Here is a 6000-nt window from a genome sequence, read left to right on the forward strand (position 1 = left end):
TCACTATGTTCTTCTGCATGTTTAGGCATTTTAAATGAATGCTTCAAATAAAAACTTCTGATATGGATTGATAATATTGGCATGATATATCGGTAATATCAATCAAATGTCAATATAATGCCTATAAACACATGTCAATATAATGGCTAAAAACATGCTTTCAGTTCGTATATCAACGCGTGCAAAGAGTTATTATGCAACTGTTAACAATTAGCAACTGCTAACTTTTACTAATTGTTAATAATTAAAGGTTGCTTTGCTTTGTTTTTATTTCAATAAAAATGTAAATAGAAAGTAATAAAAATTACTTATCCGTCTGTAAATTTTAATGTTAAACAAAAATTTTTAAAAACTTTAAAAAATAAAATTGATAAATCTATCACAAATATTTCTGAAAATCTAAATATGAGGCATGGGCATGATTTTGTGGTGTTCGAGAAGATTCCCCAAATCCCCCCTAGGGTATGGTTCCAAAAAACACTTTTCAACTTTTTGCTTGTTTTATATTAAACTAGATCAAAGTTCATCGACAGATATCAAATTACATCAAAAAAAATTTTTCGTTTAAAAGTTGAGACCATTTAAGGTTATTTCAGGGGGTAATTTTAGGCTTTGCATTGTTATAAATCTTAAACGAAAAGAGATTTTTTGATGAAATTTGAAATCTGTCGATGAATTTTGATCTACTTTATAATAGAACAAAAAAAAAATTTACGATTAAAGGAGACGTAGTTCTAGGAAAGGGGCAGTTAGGGATCGGGGCGGGGTTGGTTTAGCTTCAATTACCTTAATTTTTTGCAAGTCATCCTCATTTGCTACCAGTATCAACATACTAAAAATTTGAGTATGCCCCATGCTTATTAGCTACCTATCTTGAACAACAAAATTCCTGGGCACTGCCCTAAAATGTGTGTTTTCTCCCCAGGCCCCCACTAAAAAAAGTTGTCGTTTACATTTTTTGAATGAGGAAATGTTTTCTAATGATAATCAAAAATAAAATCTCTGGGGACGTGTTGCAAGGTCTTAGAGTATGTTCCTATGCACCGTGTCTCTTTGATGTGTATTAAACGCGCAGACTTAAAAATAATTACCTAAGCACATTGATAATGTAAGTGATAATATATCTCTATCGTGACATATGAGCAAAAATTATCTACCGTTGTTTTGATGTTTATTGAAATTTTAAGTTTTTATAAAATTTTTTCTTATTAATTTGAATTTGAATCAAGATGAATCAGACGTACGCAAATTTAAACCTTGTAAATAACGTTTTTTTTTTCCTTCTTTAAGTTTAATATCATTACTAATCTTTCCTTTTTGAAGCGCCTAATATCTAGCACCCAGTACCCTCGTGTCTTTGATACCGTTTTGTTATCTCAGCCCTTAAGTCATAATAGTTTAAAAATAAAGTTATTAACAAAAAAAATCATTTAATATTATATGATACAATATAATATGAAAAATGTAACGGTTTAATTTTTTTAGTTTCAAATAAATGACTAGAAAATCAATCAAGCGATCAAATGAAAAATTATTTTTAGAAAAAAAAATCTGCAACAAATTAAATAAAATAGTCCTTTTAAATAAAAACTTTATAAAAACTACACTTCTTTAAGCAATAAAGAAAAGATTAAAATATCAAAGATCGACATACTTATTTAGCAGTCAAACAGCTCCACACGATGATTCGTAATGATTGTACTTTAAATATTTTGACTAATACAGTTATTCGTTTTTTTATATATAATTGGCTTATGATTTCAAATATTCTATAAAAATCTTATTTAATGTTTTTGCTATTGCGCCCAATTTTTGCGTGTTTGGAATAACAAAACATCATTCATAATGACAGGGCTTAATTACCATTTTAAAAAGTGAGTACATTTAGACAGGAAAAGGTTTTAAGAACATTAAGAATCGTTGATTGTATAGATTAGTTTTGATAATTTATTAGAAATTTGAGGGGCCAATCATCAGTACTTGGATAAAAAAAAGTTCACTTTTTCTTGGTATAACCATATAGATATATTTTGACTGAAATTCACTGGGGAAAACAGTTTAAACAATCTAAAAAATATTTGAGTCAGTTTAAATGATGGGCATACTAAAATCTTTTTATAAATAAAGTAAAAAATAAATAAACAACAAGATTAAAAGTGTACTTTAAAAAGTCTTTTTATTATCATTATTTTAATGCAACTGTGAACACTAAAAACTTGCCTTTAACAAATTTGTTTTTTTTTAAACGGCTAATCACTAAATACTTCCTAAAAATAGGCAACACCGTTTACCTCCTAAAAATTGGCGATACAGTTTACCTCCTAAAAATAGGCGATATCGTTTACCTCCTAAAAATAGGCGACACCGTAAAGAACAGTATTGTTTGTCTAACTTCCCAAACTTTGTGCAAAAAAGTCAGACGTAATATAAAAAAACGTCTACCCTTTAAATCAAATTAAATCAAATCAAATATATTCTGAATAAAGATGTTACATCAAGGATGCTTAAAAATAGTAGTAAATACTAATATGAAGTAAACACTTATCAAACTCAATAATAATAAAATGAAACTTTTTGACATAGTTAAGAGAACCACAGGTCGTGTCTAATTATTTTGAATCTTTGTGCTTTCATTCCTTATTTCCAACCACAATTCTTCCAACACGTGTAACTGCAAAAACCAAAACCCATACTGATAACATTTTCATTAGTTCATTTTCTTCTAACATTCAATATATTATAATCCTAGTCTTAGGCAATCTTACAATCTCAATCTCTGACATGTGGTCACATGGCCACATAGCACAATTTGTATATAGATGAAATAAGGAAAAACGGATTAATATCATTTAGTACAAACCAACTTCTACCATAAAATTTAATTGATAAAATACAATTTTTTTTTTAAACTCAAATGATTTCAAATTGAAATTTAAAAGTTAAGCTAGTTTGTTATGTAAACTTTTTTAGAATTTTCAAATGTTTAAAATTTAAGTATTCTATGTCTCATCACTTTGCATTGACTGGTTCCGTCACCCTGGTTATATATTATGTGTATTTATTCGCAATAATAAACATATTTTTTCGTTTTATAAACTTAATATTGCAAATGCGTCCAAATATACAAAATTAAATACATAAATATTATATTTCCTCAGCGTCGGATTAATCATTCATTTTTGTCCTACTGGTTTAAATTTGTATTTGTTATAAGTTATTTGCAAAAATAATTTTTCGTGAAATATAAAAACTTGTATTGTAAATATGCTAGGTTCAGACATCAGTATGTGATAATTTAATAAACACAAGATAACACCCCCCCCCCTCTTCCAAATATATATGTATATATGTATATATATATATATATATATATATATATATATATATATATATATATATATATATATATATATATATATGTGTATATATATATATATGTGTATATATATATATATATATATATATATATATATATATATATATATATATATATATATATATATATATATATATATATATATATATACACATATATAAACTGGGGGTGCTGATTTTAAATCAATTGTTTTTTAAATAAGTTTAAATATAGTTCTCTTTATTTATTCTAATGTATTGTTTAACATTTTAACTTTTTTATATATTAAAAAAAAACTTGGAGTATAAATGTATTGATCCTCTAGGATTTGCATGTATTAATCCTATAGGATTTGCAATCATAATACCAATGTCTCGTAATTAAATCCAACTAAATCAGAAAAATTCTGGTCAAAATTATGTTTTATTTTTGTTGGCTAACATGTAAGAAGAACAAACATGTAACTAAATTTATTTAAATTTGGCTATACTTTATATAATCAAAGGACTTGGTAACTAAAACAGATAAAAATGCTGAATTTATTTTCAAGTTTTAGCTTATCAAAACAAATAGTTATATGTCCAATATTTTGAAGGGAAATTAATTTATCATTATCAAGTGTTAGAATTTTTACTTGAATTATATAAAAAGGAATAAGTTTGCTAGGATTTATACGGATAGTCGCATTGTAAGATTTATACGGATAGTCGCACTATAGGATTTATACATAAACTGATTTATTTAGCCTCAAACGCAGTGTGTGTACATATATTAACAAAAGGTTTGGTATGCTGTCTTTTAATGAAAAGATTTTTTTTTTGCGTTTGCATACGTGAAGTATACGTTGGATTTAGGGCTTGATACGAGAGAAAATTTACATATACGTGCTATTTGTAAAAATGTAAGCGTTTTTCTATAATCAGCAGTTTACTGAAACAAAAGAAAGTTAAAAAGGTTTATAAACATTATATAAATATATATATATCACATGCATCTTTTTATTAATTGATTTAATGGAATAATAGTACATACAGGTTTTTTTTCTTTGATGTATTCAATCTGATGCAACAACTTTGTTTTCAAATTTGACTTCACAATTACTTTAAATATAAATGAAGTACACTGCTAATATAGATTGTAATCACTTATCAGAATATCCTTAACAATTAGCTTTTTACAATATACTGATAACACTAAATCTAGTTAAAAAGGCTAATCAATTGTTTTTTTTTATTATGAAAAAATAAGATTCTATTCGATTATCCCGCACTAATTCCTATCACACAGTTTCTAAATAAAAGAAAAAGTATTTATTAAAATGACTCTTAAAATTTATTCATAAATTTTGTTTATCGATTCACAATAAAAAAGTTCAAAAAAGTTAGATGTAAAAAAAACATAGAACCGCGTTTTTAATTTTTTAAGTTATAATAAAAGTAATTGGCGATTTTATCTAACGCATTCCTAGTTTTACTGAACAGAAGTTTCGCTTTTAAAATGCGTTTAGTTTTTATTGAAACGATAGCAAGTAATGCTGCATAGAAATGCAATGCATTTAGATTATTTTGTGAATAAGTTTTTGATGTAATATAATATTTAATGTTTTGATGTAATATAAACTTTAATGTTGTCTGTGATACTTATCACAGACAACATTAAAGTAAAGACAAGCGTTACACTTAAAAGTTATGCACTTTAAATTCCAAATATGTAAACAGTAATCTAATCGATGCATTTGATATCGAATACGAATTCGGAAATATGAAACAAAAAATTATACTTAATATATATATTTTAGTAATTATTACTTATTATTATTATCATTTATTTATTTATTATCATTAAAACTATTTAGAATTTTTTTTTGTTGAGATATGGTTGTTTAAAAAACTACTTTATTAAATAATTATCTTATTATTAGATTTCCATTTCTTAAGTTTTCTCTTAAGTTTTTTTAAAGTAAATATTAAGATTGATTGTCACTTACAAAAAGTGTAAGTTTACTAATGCGTAAACTACGTAAATTCCTTGACACGATAACTTTCAATCCTCTCAAGAAGACAATTTTTATTTCCTTGACACAGTATTTAAAACGTCTTTACATAACTTCATAAGTTAAAATATGAATAATTGAATGTTAATTCTTTTTTTTTATTTTTATCTTAAAATGAAGTTTTGTTAAAATTTATTTATAAATGAAAATTACCGACAGTGAACTTTATGTAAAAATAGGTGCAGATTCGTTTGTAAAGGTTTGCGAACAGCTGCATCTACAGGCTTGAGGCAGATGTGGCGGTTTTTAAAACTTCAATTATTTTTATGAGTTTTTGTAATCATTCGTAAATATTAGAAATGTTTGTTATCCTATAACTATTGTGTTGAATATAATAGTTTTCTGAATGTTTATGAATAACTACAACAACGACAACAACAACAAAAAAACTATCACATTGGCATGGAATAATAAATAGGGTCAAAAAAAATGTTCTCTTAACGTTTTTTAAACTATATATTTTTTTTTTTCCATCATAGAGTAAGAAAAAACTAAAATGTTTTACTTGCTTCTTTTTTGTTTTTAACTTTTCAAAAACCAAATTTTGTTTAATATTGCGAATTATTAATTAAAAATTAAAAAAAAAATAATA

The 6000-nt window shown here is 25.3% G+C and overlaps 1 protein-coding gene across 9 annotated transcripts in view; it reads right to left on the minus strand.

The window, feature by feature from the left end:
* LOC100202951 (membrane-associated phosphatidylinositol transfer protein 2) overlaps window positions 1–5646 on the minus strand; it is a 64234-nt gene extending 58588 nt beyond the window's left edge. For 2 of the 9 annotated variants that reach the window (XM_065807382.1, XM_065807374.1), the window contains exon 1: window positions 5343–5646. The gene's annotated coding sequence lies outside the window, so the exon portion shown is untranslated. Of the gene's footprint in view, window positions 1–1654; window positions 1677–4387; window positions 4456–5342 lie in introns of those variants that run through there. The other 7 variants (XM_065807379.1, XM_065807376.1, XM_065807377.1 and 4 more) reach the window with 7 other exon arrangements.
* Between the last annotated feature and the right edge of the window lie 354 nt (window positions 5647–6000).

Source organism: Hydra vulgaris, chromosome 10, assembly GCF_038396675.1.
Source record: "Hydra vulgaris chromosome 10, alternate assembly HydraT2T_AEP".
Classification (NCBI taxonomy): domain Eukaryota; kingdom Metazoa; phylum Cnidaria; class Hydrozoa; order Anthoathecata; family Hydridae; genus Hydra; species Hydra vulgaris.